At 36.1% G+C, this 17520-nt stretch overlaps 1 protein-coding gene across 17 annotated transcripts in view; it reads left to right on the top strand.

The window, feature by feature from the left end:
- The window catches only part of DLG2 (discs large MAGUK scaffold protein 2), a 1023852-nt gene that overhangs the window by 514065 nt on the left and 492267 nt on the right, over positions 1 to 17520 (top strand). The gene's annotated exons all lie outside the window — the stretch shown is intronic.

Here is a 17520-nt window from a genome sequence, read left to right as displayed (position 1 = left end):
TTGCAGTAATGACAATTAGGGGATGTCAAGGCAATTGCCCTTTGTTCTACGTATAGAAAGCATTTAGTTAGTAGACCTGCATTTCACTTCTGTCTACGTTAATATACCAATCATTTTCAAAATGGGACTAATTCCTCTTTTATAAGCTCCGCTTTAGATTGAGGGGGAAAAAACTTCAGTGTAATGTTATAAAGTTACCTCATTAGTCTGGTAATGATGGCTTCCTCTTTTCTTAATGTCTTTGATGTAGTCAAAGACTTTCTAAATGGGTTGCTTTATTATTTCTTTGATATGTTTTATGCTTTGTAATATAGCCACCAATCCACTAAGTAACTATCCATTGCCTGAATTCCTCTGTAACTGGAAAAGCTCTTCCCCTACAGAAAATTATTATCGAAAATATATTTTATTTGTAGGTGCAGAGAAGAGAATGGGGACAGATTTATTTTTTCTTTAAAATATTCCCAGTGGTTTAAAAAGTGCTGTGTGATATTTTTGAAATTTAAATATGCAAGTCATTAGGAAGTTATTTAAATAATAGTGTTTTAAATATTTCACATAATATATAAGGGGAAATAGAAATGCAGATGGGAATGTCAAACTTTCTTTGTCATTAATCATATTTCCATCAAGAGGGGATCTTATAAACTCTCCTGCTGTTTGCATGTTGCTATGGGAAGAAAAAAAGTTGCAGCCTGAATCTTCCTTGGTCCTGAGAGGCTCCCTCCAGAGGAATATTTGCTCTCTGGCTTCCTCCAAGATGACAGAGGCAGGATGAGTGGACACATTCCACTCCTGACACAGTGGAGCTCACTCAGCAGCTTTAAAAACAGATTGCATTGCTCAAAGTGTGAATGGTCAAAGATTATTTCAATAACCTTGTAAAATTTCATAAAGCAGTGCCAGAGTATTCACTAAGAAAATATTTTCTTCTATATGGAGTCTTGTAACACAAACTAAAAGCATGATTTTTAAAAATGTTTCTCTTCTTCCTTGTTTTAAGGTATTTGAAATATTTCTTTAGAAATATATTATAATGCTACTTTTTCAGCTCTATAGGACTTTAAAAATGACCAAGACAACTCAGATCCATGCTATTTAAGCTTTCAAATCATGCCTCATAGTTTTTAGAAAAAAGATTCTTTTGAACATTGTGTGAGCATGCTAATAGCATATTTGCATGGGAATTTTATTTTGGTAGAAGACAAAGTATGCAAGAAATACCATGTAAAATGTTTATTTATTATATCAAAAATAAAATATCTTTCTTGAATGTTTAACCCACAATCAGGGCTCACTTTGATTTTTTTTTTCCTGAAATCAATGGTGTTTTCCAGCAAAGGCAGAAAGTCACATTCTTAGCAGAATGCTACTTCAATAAGTGCCAATGATGATCAGAAGCTGATCAACACTGACATCTTTAGTACAATACCTTGGTAACAGGAGAACACAGGTAGAAAATAAGTCTATCAAAACATAATTAAAAATAACATTTAACTGCATGTCTTGTTTTAGTCTTCCTTTTTTCATATAATGGTTGCATAATCAAATTATTAAGCAGTTTTACCTTACTTCTTCCTTTTTTTTTTTAAAGAATAATTAGCTTTCTTTCCCAATGTGCATGATTTGAGTCAAACATTGTTTTCTTAATGTGCTTTTGGAAGTAGTAACATACAGCAATAATTTTTAAAAGCATACATGTGCAAAAAGATTTTCTTGAAGTTAAGATCTGAATAGTTGGGATTAGACGACTATACCTCCATAAGAGATTTTTCTATTATGCTTTACATCTTTGAATGAGTGCAAAGCAGGAATTTTGTTAAGGGGTGTTTCTAAGAAGTAGAAATTTTGCATAAGCCTATTTGTTTTCTTAGAATGAGGAGGAAAAGTGGAGGTTTACATGACAGAAGAGGGTCATAACATTGACCAATGTGTACATGCATACATATGCAGAATCAGACAGTGCAGCTCCTTAAAATGTCAGAACTTTGGGTCTGAACTGATCAGAGAGAGGACTTGAACTTGGATCTCCCAGGTGTCTATTTAGGCAAGCAGAGTTTCCAAGGTGAAAAACAAAGCATGCAGTGTCAGGAGGTGCACACAAAGGCAAGAGGAAGGAAGGTGTCCCTGGCCATGGTGGGGGTGGGGCTGGAATTAAATGATCTTTAAGTTCCTTTCCAACCCAAACCATTCTATGGTTCTGTGGTGACTGGGACAGTCCTTGGTGGGAAGAGCTAAGGAGGCATTAATGTGACCGCGTGGTGCTTCTCTGTGCATGCTCTGCACCTGCATGAGGATGTCTGATTGCAGTGATGAGTGGGCTTGGCCCCCAGTGTCTCCAGAGCTCCCCATCTTTTCCAAAGCTGGAGTTTTCTTCCCCATCCCTTCCATCTCATTGTACCTTCCAGTTCCTCATCTCCTCATCTGACTGTCATCTGAATATGGCAATCTGTTCTGGGAGAGCCAGCATACAAACTGCCCCAAAACGAGTGGGACCTGCTTGCTCTTGATACTTTGTGACTGCAGCATTGCAGCCAAGGACTTAGGGCTCTAAGGAGCCAAGATGTGGCCTGTGCAGGATAAGGGATCTGAAGCCTTGTGGAAAGGGAAAGGGTAAAGGGTGGTAGTAACTGGCGAAGCGTTGGGAGACCAAAGGCAGGGGGTGGTATTTTTTCACTAAGATCTGTAGTAGCTCCTGGGCTTGTTTTCTGCTTTCCTTGACCAGTGCTTACTGTTGAGCGCAACGCTATTGCTCCTGCCCTGCCATTCCAGTTCTTGCTTCACCTCTAGCCTGACATCTCCATGGAGGTTGTGGCTAGGTGAGTTGGACTCGGCACTATCTCTTTCACACCCACATACAACCTAAGAGCTTCAAGGGCAGGTGGGATGGATCTCTGGGCAGCCTGGTAGAATGGAAAGTGTCTCTGCCCATGGCAGGGGGTTTGGAGTGCAATGACCTTTAAGGTCCCTTCCGACTTGAGGCATTCTAGGATTCTATGACTTCCTGTTAGATATTAGGCTTCTAGAAAGCAGACATGAATTTCATCTGGAGAGTAAAGAAAACATCACGGAGGAACAGGATGACAGGCAGCCATAGGTGTTTTAAACATGTCCTAATGGTTCTTTGAAGTTGATTAATGTGCACCATTATTTTTATTTGAGTCATATTTTTATTATATATTTTAAAGCCTTATTTTAATTCAGAACTGGAGCAAAATATTTTGAAAAACCTTAAATTTTAGAAAGTTGAACTATTTTTTTCGAACCAGTCCTGGCTAAAACTGCAAGTAAAATAGGATAATGCCTATTAGTTGCTCTTAATGTTCTCATTTTGCCATGGAAATCTTAAACATGTCTCTTATACTTTATTGTTATAATTAGGATATATGATAAATTCTTTCCAGTATATATTGCACTTTTTATCTACAAATTCTATCTCAGTCTGGTTGTCTTTGCTTGACTGCTAGTGTTGCTCTTGCCCTCAACTAGTGAGATATTTAGTGTACAGGGAATGCTGCCACTAATATTGCCTGAAAACAACTAAACTCCTTTCAAGTCCGCTGTGCTCTTACCTTTTTTATTAAAGTTATTAAACTGCTTTGAGTTTGCACATGAAAGGATTATTGTTATGAGAGTAAATGTTATAATTTGAACATTGGAACTTAAATAACTTAAGGCAAAGATTGATGTCTTGAATTTTTCTCATTAAACCACAATCAAGCAGAAATCAAGAGATGTTAACTACATGTGGTTATGCTATAGAAATAAGTACTCTAAATGATTGGAAGAGGTACAGAGAAGTAACTGAGCAATTAATCATGTTGGTCTGAGAGAGCTAAAGAAGTGTGAAAAAAGCTTCTGATGATACTTCACTGTATTGATAGAATTTGACTTTTAAGGGTCAGTATCAAAAGTGGGGAAAAACTTGCCAAAGTCACTATATCATTTAGTTTCAAAGGGGAAGTTCAGCAGTGGTGTTTTGTGCTTGTTCAGACATGGAACATATTTTGACCATGAGACCCAAATTATAAGTACTGTAGAATTAGTCATGTTGGTGAGTTTTTACATCTGAAGACAACACTTTAAAAGGAGGTAGATTGCAGATTATTTTGGGGGAGAAAACAACAAGGCCCATGTCAAGTGTCTAAATCAGTGGAATTTCACTATTCTGTAACTGAATAACATTGTTAGAATTCTTTTTCTAGCTTTCAGAAACCAAACTACTCTTATGGTGTTACCAGTTTGAAGAACTGATGTCATGTATTTGAAAATATGTAAAATTTACCCATAAGGTTTAATTTATTATTCCAATCTGACTCATTTATTAGTTTAATGATTCAAGACAGAAGCAATTTAACTTTAAAAACAGGTGTATGTGTAACGATACAAGTAGAATGTGGTTTCTGGACTATCAATTGTAAATAAAAATAAAGATTACCCATAAGTCACATTCACAAATTGAACAATATAATTCTCAGTGAGTAGTTTTAAAAGTACTGTGGTGCAGACTAGATAAGTATAACAAAAACCAGCAAACAGTTTTCCATTCTGTGTGCCTGGCTTTGAGTTGTTTTGGATAAATTGAGTACCCTTGGCAGACTGTCAACCTACAATGAAATATTTGCAAAAAAAAACCCCAGGAAAATTTGCCTTAAGAGGTTAACAAAACTGGCATGTTTAACAAAAAAAAAGTCTATAAATGCATGCATATTTAATATCTTTTACAAATGTGTCCTGGCAATAACAATTAACTCTTCTATCAAGATGACACTTGATATCTAGATTATTCTCATATCTGTATTTTAGCACAGCTAATTGTAGAGTGGGCTGTTCTAGGCTACATATTCTTGTTTCATTTTTACTTTGTTTACAAGTAGCTACCCAGTAATCTAACTTGAAGGAGATATGAAGTTCACTTGAAACAGTAATTTACTCACAACATAGAATAGAAACTGTGATTAAGAAATGATAAAATATAATACCAGATAAATTTGCCCTTACATTATTTTTGCGCATATATATATATAATTCCAAAGAGAAACTCTCTCACTATTTGTATGTATACCTCAGATTTCTAAATAAGTACTCTCTTTCAAACCAGAGTTTACCAAATTATTTCCAGTCCACTGGGGCTGTGATGAAGTGATAAAGCTTGCAGGTCTAGTTATTGCCTTGGCTTAAGGTGAAATGACTGCTTCTCTAAGGAACATCTCACGTAGCTGAAGGGCATTGCATAGTTTTATTTGTATTTGGGCAGTGGAGGGCCCTCATTGACCAGGTTCAATGGGATGACAAAAGTGAGTCACTTATTTCTGAATTATCTGTTTGAACAGATGCTGGAGTTCAAACAGACACCTGGAGGAATCTTTTCAAATGGGCTTTCTAAGTGCTCTATTTTACAGTTTTACAGAGAGATCATATCTTTTCACATATAACTGTGTGAAAAAAAATATGCAAGTGTTCCTGTATCCAGAGCTCACTGTGTCTTTTGCTTTAGCACAGCTCAGTTGGAATTCTAAGATATTTTCTTATATTGTGATTTAATCCAGAAACATATAGCTACTCAAGTATTTTTTTCTTTTTGTTTTTTTGCAGTTGGTTATAATCCCATATGCAATACTATTAATATATATCAGGAGGGATAAGCTGCCTAAGTAGATTAATTTTAACTCACTGCCACCTCACAATTACCATAGTAGTAATAATGAATAAATTCAATGAACCTTGAAAAAAATGCAAGAGTGGTGTTTTAAAATAAGATATTGATCAGCAGTAAACTCCTGAAGTTAATCCTTTAAAATTCTTAATATCAAATTGATTTTTTTCTTAATCTGTGAAGGATTTTGCTCTTGTTTTGTTCACCCATTGCACCTGCACAGGCCCCAAAGATACCTGTAGTAACTAATGAGCCATAAGGGGCACTTCTGGTTGAATTAGGTGGTTGGTTTTGTTTGGTTGGTTAGTTTTAGTTAAAGAAATATCTGTTAACCACATATAGGTGAGCTCTTGCAAAGAAGAGAGTACCTTCTCTCTTCCTCTCCAGTTTAATCTAAGAGGACTCTAATGTTAGCTGGCTGCTGTACATTGGTGATGCCTCTCCCTCCATGCATTATTCTGACATGTGTGACTTGCCTGCCAGGTACCACAGGGCCTTGCATTTCTGACCCATAGGTGTCTGTAGCATGTCTCTTAAAACAGTTTTTCCTTTCCTGATTTAGCCAGTCTTGTGATCATCTTAGAAACAGGTTAAGTAACTTTTCCAGTTAATTTTCATTTTCTTTGCTTCAAAACAAAACCGAGATGGACAGGAACATTCTGACGACTACCACAGTGACAGTTGCATTAATTGTTGCTCTGAGTGCTCATGCTGTGACTCAAATGGAATCAGATTGGACCTGATTAATAAGTGGGTTTAATATCATTGGTTACAAGAAACCCTGCATTTTCAAAGAAAAACTTCTCTCATTCCTTTTTCCTGTCTTCATTCAAAAAATAATTTATCTTTTCCATTTTTTTCTTTTCGTTTTTTAAAGAGAGAAAGTAGTATAGCTACTGTATTTATATTTTGGTCTACATTGTATACTATGTTCTGCTAAATCCCAGTGTGTAGCATTTTGAATATGATTTTTAACTCATAAGGCACTCATTATTTTATTGGCATAGTTTTGCTTCTTTGCATTTATATACAGTGTGCAAGTATATTATGAAAATGGTTTGTGTGATGTGCAAGCATGATTTTTTTTTTGTCATTACTTGTCTCTGTCCTGTATATGCAAGTCAAAATAGTGCATAATAAAATAGTTGTTTGATTTGCATTCTGAACTGCATTTGGCATCACTTGCTGTGTTTGCAAATAGAGATCAGTTTGAAACACTGACAAGAAACAATCTGTCCTTTGGCATTAGAGCCTCTGGAGGAAACTAAGATGAAAATTCTCACACTAGTTCCTAAGGTGGATTATTAAATTATTCTTTACATGTTTTTAATATCTGATATGGGCCATTACAGCTGGTACATATGTAACTTGCTCTGACTGGAAGGCACCCTGCCAAAGACATGTGTGTAAACAGCTTTAGTAAAATTTGGATAATTGTCATGTTACATGATTCTCAAGAAAGTTTATTTTAAATGAGGCCCACTTTTTTATGGTGAAAATTAATGTCTCTGCACACACTAGTTAAAATGTTGGTGTCTCTCAGGGCAGGCTTGGTTATAACTGTAATATATGGTAACAGCTTCAGATGAGCAATTGGAAAGAATCAAGGAATTAGCTAGTACATGCAGTCTGAGAGGTTTCATCACCAGCAAGGAGGCCCCACTACCATGTGAAGCATTCACAAACTGTTCTGGAGTCTACAGCTCTCTTCTTCACAGTAGCTTACATATGCCTCCGAAAACAAGGTTCACATTTCCATTGCTCCCACCTCCTCATCTTTGCAAATCTGTTCAGAAAAGACATTGTTTAGATGCAGAGAAATTATGTGCAGGTACATATCTGGCACAACTCAGCTCTTCTGAGATGACCAGTGATGATACCAGCAATATGCTGACTGCCTCCTTATGTTCAGCTGTCCTATTAGTTAACCAATTAATTGATCTTTGCCAGTATTAACTCCTCCAGGGCTATCACATGCCTTTTGTGAAGCTCAACACTGCAAAAACTTTGTAATTATTAAATTGGATTTGGATTGCAAGAACAAACTTTGCATGAAAACTTCATTTCAATCCTAGACTAAGATTTTTTCAATTTAATCCTGTCTTCCATTAAGTTCTTCCATATTTCATGCAGTGATGTTTAGACTTGGATGTTTAAACATGGATTGAATAATGCCAGTGATATCACTAACCTTAGTTTTAAAAAGTTTACCTTACAAGTTCCTTTGGGAAACAAAGCAGTATCATAGGATGCTGCAGTGTAATGAGAGGCATGCTACCAAGTGTATACTTTTCTTCTGTTTAGAGGCTTGAATAGCTATAGTACCCAATTTTATAAATCTATGAAATAAGGAAGATGTAGAAAATCTTTTGTATTTATACTCTAAGTATAATATTCTTTTCCTGTTAGCTGATGAATTGTGTATATGTAGCTATGTTTTTCTTAGCTAATAACTTTTTTTAAGATTTTAGGTGAATTATTTTTTAAAAGACTGTCATGTATTCTTATGAGGCAGCAAAAGGTCAGGATATTCTATACTGTTAATAAAAACAGCTTGATGGTTAAGTATCAATTTGATATTCTAAAATAGATTTTCAAGACTAGGTGCAAGTGATCCTGTTGCTACCCTTTGTTTTCAGGACTACACTTACAGCCTGATGATTGCTTTGTTTGGGGTAATAGTCTGTTGGTTGGGCCCTTCTCCTGAATTATTGTTCTTAATTTCCTCCACCCTATCTTGCCTTACTCTCTCCATTCTTTGCATTCATCACAGTTAATAAGGGTAAGAAACATCCTTGCGTTCCTCTTCTGAGAGCCAAGTTACCTGAGTTAGGGAGACAATAGGAAGGAATAGTTTAAAAAAAAAGAAAAAAAATGAGAGAATTACTCGTTCACCATTTTGCTACACAATTAACAAGTTCTGAATCAATTTGCTACATTTAATGAATGCTCACCTTAGCTTTATGCATGCCATCATTTGTGGTTTGGGTTCAACACTGAAGGGGATGTATCTTGAGATGGCTTTGCAAAAGGTCTGTGTGCAATTTCCTAAAGTGGAAATGTAAACAATTTTCTTTTATATCTGGATATATTTTTCTTGTAAGTCTGGATGTATAAATGCAAATGAATTTTAAAAATTGTACCTGGAATGTTTTGAGCACTGAATATGAAATAAAGAATTGCTAGATATTCACAAGAAAGTTAAAATACCATGACTCTGATTAGAGAAGTTACTGTTAGCAAAGAAAGCATTGAAGCAAGACTGCATTGCAAACATAGTGCCTCAAAGTGCATCGTGTTTTCAACTAATTTAATATGGCATTTAAAAATCATTTATGTTGAAACTATGGGAGACAACAGACCTATCAGTAAATTGCAGAGTGGATAACTAAAGACATGATTCTTCACTTAACTGGTAAGGGCGAACCCCACAAAAAGGAGCAAGTTTGCTACCATTTGTTTTAGAATTTTACCACTACTGCCCACAATAAGACTCTTAGTGTTTAAAATATTGTTTAGTTTCAAGAGAATATCTTGAGCTTTAATACCATTTGTAATTAAATATTTAGTTGTGTAGTAAATTAAGCATGTCATGATCTCTGCAAAGTGGTTCTCCGTTTACTGCTGCATAAATGTTTTACAGGGTACTGTATTGTTTCTAGTAAATTGATAATGAAGATTTAGATTTTAACTGATTAATATTCTAATTCACTGTTTAGGAGGAATCTAATTTACAACTGGAGACAAAATTGAGGTAAACATCTTTGGCAGTGATCCTAATTCTCTGACAAAATCACCAAGTTATAAGAAAAAAACAAATCATGGTAAAAGAAATTAAGAGGTTGGAACTTCCAAGACAAGTAATGCTTCCCTGTGAAAACTGAAAATGTTCTCTAAACTGCAGTGTACTCGAATGTGACTTCTCTTGTCATATCAAATCATCAGTACAAATTTTATACAGCAAATTGCCAGAAATTTGTAAGATAAAGAAATAATTTGGCATAAGCAAAGAATTACTTAAACTACTTGGATTAAGTAAGTTTATGGTGGCATAGCAAAAAATATTGTAGTACTCTCTAGAATATTGCTTCTATTTTTGATGTCCGTAGAACAATAACAATAAACATGTTAGGAAATGTTCACAAGTCAAATGAGCTAGGTAAGTCATTGCAGGATGGGATGGGAAAAATTCTTCACAGCAAAATTCTTCATGAGTGGCTGTACTGTCTCAATTAAGTGTCGTGAAAACATGGGAATTAGTAAGCTATTGAAAACTCTACATTTAAAAATTGGTTGAAGTGTAAAAGGCTGATCAAGTGTAATGTCCAAGTCAGCTAGAGTGGGCAGAGGAAGCAATCAGAATCAGATAATAAGGAGAGATGCCTCACATCTTGCTCTTCCTTCTGCAACCTGAGGGCCTGAAGTTTGGGCTTGTGCAGTTGTAGGATCTGAGTGCCTCCTGTTTGCAGCTTTCTCTAGAGGTGTTTGGAGTGAACAGCTCTGGGTTTGCTGTATGGAGAGAGTCTTCACTTATAACTCTGAACTGAGTCCCTGTAATGACAGTCAGCACTTCATAGCTTCATCTGGTTGCCACGTGATGTTGAGATGAAATTCTTTGCCAAGAACAATTGGCAGTGAGGCTGCAGATTTTACTTCTTGTACTTAGCATTTTTAATTTATACTTTTCCAAGACATTTTCTGTCAGCAGTCTGCTTGTATCAGTTGTCCTTTTCTGCTTTTAGGAAGCAAGTTTAATCCAAGACCTGAAATACTTAGGTTTAATTTGGGGTATATATAGGAAACATGGTTTGTGTTTTGGAGCATTCCCCTGGATTCATCCAACACTCCTTTTTGGCCATGCTTCTACTATGAAGGAATTTAAAGTCAAAATTTGGTTATTTCACAAATTTTCTGATAAGAATTACTTTAGTAGGAATTTTATAGTTTATCAAGGATCAGAACCTCTCCTGCTGTGTTTCTTTGTACAAATAGGTCATATTTGTTGAGTGGAGAGAAGATTATTTTAATTGACATATTTAACTTTTCTCATGATTATCTTAGGCTTGAAAATGCATTTTACTCTTTCCCAATTATGCCTTTTTCTCTAATGGAGCCATACATGCTGTGTGTAATAATGAAGGTAGTTTTGGAAGAACTTAATGTATATAATTGGAAACCAAGATGAGGAATTCTTCTATCAGCAGGAGGGTAGGAGAGCTGGGCTGTATAATTGAAGTACAGTGTAATGGGATTACCCACAAATTTTAAACATTGCTTTCATTAAGGAAAATAATAAGCATATTTATTAAATATAGTCTCTACTTGGGACAATATTTGTTATTATGAAAAAGCTTTTGCAATTAAGCTTGAGTGTAAAAATGTATTGAAAACACTGCATCAGTTTCGAGAAAATGCTTTTGTGCATAACATTTTACTGAAATAGAAAGAGCTTTCACAGCAGAGGCAGTTAGCCAGATATTAGTACTGCTCACATCTAGCATTGGCTGTAAATTTTTCTGTGTGCTTTCAATTTAGTCAAGGTCAAATCAAAGAAATGTCATAGTCCAATACTTAAACATTTATCGTTTTATGAAAGATTTGAATGAGTCTGCTGTTTTTCATGGTTCCACTTTTAGGAAATAATGGCCAGATCTTTTTTTTTTGTTTGTTTTCTAAGGGTATTTTCTTGCCAAAGCTACACAAATACGATGTTGTAGGATTATGGGATGGTAACTATGACCCAAATTCTTCAGACTGCCACATAAAATTCTCCTAGGCATTCTTCTGTCCTTAAATATGCATCTGTGTCAATCTCCATAATGGTAGAAAGTATTTTCAAACCATTTAGAGCATTTTAAATGTGACTGCTATGTTGGTACTTGAGATATAGTATGATGGTCTCTCTGGATGTTCTTTACTTTCTTTTCGTTATCATTTTCTAGGATTTCTCTTCAGAAAAAGGCCTTAAATTAAAGTATGTAACCACTTTCCTTAATTAAAGCCTGTACTGAAAGAAACTTCATTCATCAAATGTTGCAAACACTCCTAAGATTACATTTAGGAGTTCTGCTGTGGTGGTGCCTACCACACATTATTCATAGGGCAATGAGGTATTTCTTTATCTTGAGTATGTATATGGATTAGGGGTTACCTATACTGTGAGTACGTATCTTAGATTTAAAAGTTCATCTATCATACTGCACATATATAAAAATGCTGCTTCTGTTAATTTACAGAAAGAAAGTTGACAAGGCTTTGTTAGTGTACATTAAAGCTAAATAGATAGTGAAATGCTAAAAGAGAAAGGGGGAAAAATTCGTTCTGAAAGCTCTGATATATTGTTGTTGCAATTTAATTCTTTGTCCTTTGAAAATGGTGAATGTATGCAGGAAAGGACAAAAAGAATAGCAATATGGATGAGGCTGGAAGGGATGCCTGGAGATCGTCACATCCAACCCTGTGCTCAAAGCAGGTTGCTGAGGACTGTGTCCAGTCTGGTTTTTAGTATTTGCAAGATGGAGACATCACAACCTGTCTGGGCAACCTCTTCCAGTGTTTGAACACACACACAGTAAAAAAGCTTTCTTATGTTTAAGGGGAATTTCCTGTATTTCAGTTTGTGCCCCTTGCCTCTTGTCCTGTCAGCCAGAACTGCTGAATACTCTGTCTTTCCTCCTACACTGAGGATGTCTTACTTGCTCCAGTTTCCCATTGTTCTCAGTGACTTGGGACTTCTGAAGGCCACCCTGAACAGTAAAGAGTAAGGTGAAAAACACATTGATAACCTCAGCCATTACCACGTCCTCTACATCAGGTCTCCTGCCCCATTGAGAAGTGCCCCACATTTTCCCTTCTCTACCTCTTGCTGCTGAACTGTCCATAGAAACCTTCCTTGTTCCTTTTCATGTCCCTTGCCAGATTTAGCCCCGAATGTCCTGTGGCTTTCCTAACCTCATCTCTGCATACTCAGAGTGTCTCCTTGTCCCAGGTCTCCTTGTCCCTTCTTTCACCTCTTGTGTGCTTCCTTTATTATAACTGAGTTTTGTTGAGAGCTCCTTTTTCGTCCATACAGGCCCCCTGCTATCTTGCTTAACCTCCTGTTGTTGAGATAGATCATTCTTGAGCTTGGGGGAGATGACCTTGGAAAAATAACTAACTCTTCTGGACCCTTGTTCTATCCAGGACTTTATCTCATAGCACTATTCCAAGCAGATCCCAGAAAAAAAAATAGTCATAATTTTGTCTTGTACGTGGTGCTCATTTTCAATTATTTTATTGCTGGGGATATTCAGGTCCAGTCTCCAGAATCTGTTGCCACACTAAGAACTGACAGAATGATGCCAACTCATATGAATCTGTACAAGTTGTTCTTGAGGGAATGTATAAATGTTTAAAAAAGGGAAAATCTAATCTTGTATACTAGGTAAAAATGTCAACCTTTAATCACATGGTGTCTTCTCAGATGCAGATTTTTTTTTCTTTTTTTCTTTTTTTCTTTTTTCCTTTTTTCCTTTTTTCATTACTGCCATGGATGATTATATCTCATTTAAGGAAAAATTTTCTGGAAGCAGCAGGTAAAGACTTCAGAGAAAAAAACCCTCATGTCTCTGTGATATGTTGTCTTATGTTCTCACAAGAGAAATTATAGGACATCAAGAAGGAGGGAAATATGAGATCTGGAATACCTGGTTTAACACTAACTCAGTTTTAACTGTCCTATCTGCTTTTGCCTCAAGATTGTCTCTTTGCCAACACCTCTCACAAAGACCCTTGCCTTCGTATTTGTAACTTAAGAGCATTTTGCAAAATTAGGCCACATTACACTCCCCTCCCTTTTCTCAGGCAGAGGGTTGTTTAATATTTTCTATCCCAGCTTTCAGCAAGTTCTCCATTATCTTGCGCTTTCTAGTGACATTCCCATGCATCTTTTAAAAGTTTCTTTTACTCCCCTGACACCTTCCCTTCCTGTCATTTTCCTCACATAAATTTGGCCAGTAGTATCACATGGTAAAAGTTTCCTATTTTCTTTTAGAATTCAGATTCCGACACTGACAACTGAGTAAAGGAGCTTTTCTCTCTGCTGAAGAGTATGGAGATGTTTAAGCCCATATTTTAATGATATTTTGATTATGGCAAAAATAATGAATTGGCTTTTTTTTTTGACACAGGTAAGAACCAAGTTGTTGAAAAGAAAATGTAGTGTTGTTGCTTCGGGGCTGCAACAGAATTAATGAGGGCAATAGTTCCTTAGTTATTTATCTTTTCTGCTTTAGTCACTATATAGAAGGCCCAACAACTTTTCATGAAATTCAGTGTCCTAGAAGACAGACCATGAAAATGCCCTGCAGATGCTTGACTGAAGTTTGGTCACTCAATTCATCACTCCTTCCTTCCATTCCTGCAAATGAAACTCTCTATTCTGACAGTTCATTGTCGTGGACAGTTCACCTGCCCTAAATAAATGCCTCCATCAAAATAATAATTTTTAAAAACTCACAGAATTTATAATATTTTGCAACAAAATTTAGCCCAATTTCTAGAGTCAGATTCTGACTTTACCAGGAGTCTTAGAGACCAGCTCTTACAGCTGTTGTAGTTGTTTCCAACTTGAATACAACATTTCATGTAAAAGACTGGAGGAGTGGCTTCTGGCTTTGTCCTGTAGGCAACAGTTCCCAGAAGGCTGCTGAGTCTAAGGAGTTTGAATGGGTCATGTGAAGGAACATGAGATGTTTTCAGTAATCATGGTGAGAAAATCCATTCACTGACAAAATAACTATTTTTTTCTGATAATCTTGTGTATCCATGATGATGAAGAACTGGAGTTGAATGAAACGCTGACAAGATAGGAAAGGTAATGCAGAATCAGACTTGACTGATTGATTTTTTGGATGTGGAGTTTGTTTTTTAAGTTTTCCTTCCTCAGTATGAGAAAACGTATTCAGGGGTGTGATGGATGGTCGACAATTGGTCATATCATCTCTCTAGTTTTGGAAGCATGTTCAGACAGTGCAAACTGGCAGCACGGTGAAATGCTTTATATACAGATAACATTTCTGGCCCCTGTGAGAGCTGAGTTCAAATGAATAAAGTAAAAGAAGTTAGGAACTGGAAAACTGAGTTTGTCTTTGGAATTATGCCAGCTGAGTGCAATTAAAGAGATTAAGAACTAAGAAGAAGACACAAGAAGTTGACTATAGATGTCAACTCAAAGAACAGGAAAGGGCAAAATATTACCAGGGGAGATGATACAGAAAAGAGAAAGAGCAGGAACACTGGAGCATGAACAAACCACAGGAAGGCAGGCAGGCAGTCACTAAGGGAAATGGGAAATCTGTAAGGTAGGACGGAAATTCATGAAATAATTTCTGAGAGTAAAGATTCTGTTTAAATGCACTTATATTTAAAATGTAGGACTTTTTAAGAAACCTGAGCAACAATAAGATCACCAAAATTAAAGGTTTGAAACTCCCAACCTGGGAAGAGCCGTATTGGATATGTCAGAGAGAAAAGTAGGATGCTGAGAATGCAGAGCAGGATGCTGATTTTTGGACCTGGCACATGCAATTTCAAATAAAGAACCTGTCAATTCTTGTCTTAAATTACTTTCTTAATTTATTTTTTATTATCACATTATTTATATCCTTTTAAGTGCTTATTAATACTTGTTTTCCCAAATATTTTAAATACATCTAAAGAAAAACTTGTAATCCTAAGGAGAAAACAATGCACTTCAGTAAAATTATAAGTAATGATAAGTAATTTTCATGAGCTATGGACAAGAAAAAATATGTGATTAAATAATACTTTATCATATATGACAGAAGCAGAAACCCCAGTGAGTGAAGGATAATTTGTGATAATTGCATAACCTTGTGATTGTTACTCTTTCCCTCTGACTTTCTGAATAGGTCTAAGTGCTTTGGACTACTTTTGCTCATCATTTAATGGAACAAATGTAGTGGAGAGGCTCAGTGATTTTGCTCTGATTCCAGAATATGTCTTGAGCTAAGACTATGCCAAAACATGCACCCAGTTTGCTGAAATGCTTGTGAATCACTCTTCATTTAGGCTGGGCTATTAAAGGACAAAAAAAGACCATTGCAGAAATATTCCCATGCCTACTTCTGGCAATAGATTCTGGCCTTCCTTGGTCACAAGAGGTTGTTACCTTGGGGAAAGATCTTTTTTGGTTAGTTACTCTACAGTTTGTCACTAGAGATTGTGTTTTTTAAAAATCAGCTATGCTTAGAACTTGGCCATTTACCAGATTAGCAAATTGCTTGGTAAACAAAGTTACAATGATTGTAAATTGTCATGTGCTTCAACTACTTACATATTCTGATTTGCAAGTATCTTCAACAAACCACATTTCCATTAAAAAATATACTGATAACTATTTTGATCATGTTTTATGGATTTTTTTTCTTAATATTTCACAAGTAATTTATTGAGGCTACAGCTCTGTTATTAGAAGCATCCTTAGGAGCACCATGCTGTAGTTACTCTGAGAATCAGTGATTCACAAAACTTGTGTTTGGCTTTGGCTTGAAACAAACCCAAATTTTTGAAAAAATGTCTCTGGACAGATGGCATTCCTCTGGAGCCAGCTGTATTGAGTAGCAGGACACCGTGCAAGTAAGTAGGTGAATGGTGCACAGTTATGCAGCTCTGCAAATGCAGTCAGTTGAAGAGGACAAATCAGTCAGACCCAATCTGGTGTGCAGCTAGCTTGAGACTCCCAGGCTCCAGCAGTACCTGTTTGCTGACAAGACTTCCTTTGCTGTGCACAACATAAAAAGTAAGAAGTTGCTTCTAAAGGAAAACTTTGAGAGCTAGATAATATCAATATGTAAGACCTTATCCTACAAAGCGAAGGTTGCGGAATTTTTTAGTTGTGTTCCAGCACTGATAAACCATCTTTCTGAGTTGTTATCCAGAATATATAGGATGTTGACTGCCTATTGATATTTGCTTACAGAGTGATTTAGCACTATTTAAGAAAACAATAGAATAGACTGTTAACGACATTACACAATTACCCCTTAAACGCTGACAGGCTTATGGTATTGGCCACTTTTCTAGGAAGCCTGTTCAGTGTTTGATCATCCTCTCAGTAAAGAAGCACTTCCTCATGTCTAGTCTGAACCTTCCCCAGTGCAGCTTTGAACCATTCCTACAGACCTTGTTACTGAATACCAGGGAGAAGAAGTTTGCAGTAATAGCCTGATCATCCCACCCATACATCCAATCCTGAATCTATGGGACCAGGGCAATAATATTGTAAAATTATTTAAATAACCTTAGCCGATATCTTTAAAACTGAGTAAATATCATGAGTGTCTGCTTTTTAGGGTATTATTCTGAAATGCTGAAGTATGAAGTTTCCAGAAAGAAAGGTCCTTTGATGTCTTTTACAAGATATTTTGCATTACAAAGAATAAAAGCCAAAAGACTTAATCCCTATTGGAACAGGTCAGGTTAAGTCAGACTTAGGGAGCTGTACTCTGATGTGAAAAGAAAGTGGTTTCAGTCATTACAACTGTTTTTTGTTTGAGTTCTTGTATGATGACAATCAGCAATATAAACACTGGATAATCTTAATCAAGTAGTACTTTGTGAAACTATGAACCTTTATGCTTTTTTTTCTTTCTGATAGTTCTTTCTGATGCATCTACCCCCATGGTGCAAAGTTTTCACCAAATTAGAGACTTACTGAGCTGTCCCAAACTTCCTGATTTTTGTCTTGCCAGTGTTCCTAGATTTCCTCTGGGTTTTGTTTTTATTGGTGGCTTGGTTTTTTTGGGGAGGTTTTTGTGGGGGGTTGTTTTTGGGTTTTGTGGTTTGTTTTTTTTTGGGGGGGG

Source organism: Pithys albifrons, chromosome 1 (genome assembly GCF_047495875.1).
Source record: "Pithys albifrons albifrons isolate INPA30051 chromosome 1, PitAlb_v1, whole genome shotgun sequence".
Taxonomy (NCBI): Eukaryota; Metazoa; Chordata; class Aves; order Passeriformes; family Thamnophilidae; genus Pithys; species Pithys albifrons.
This window is presented reverse-complemented; position numbering and strand designations above follow the sequence as displayed.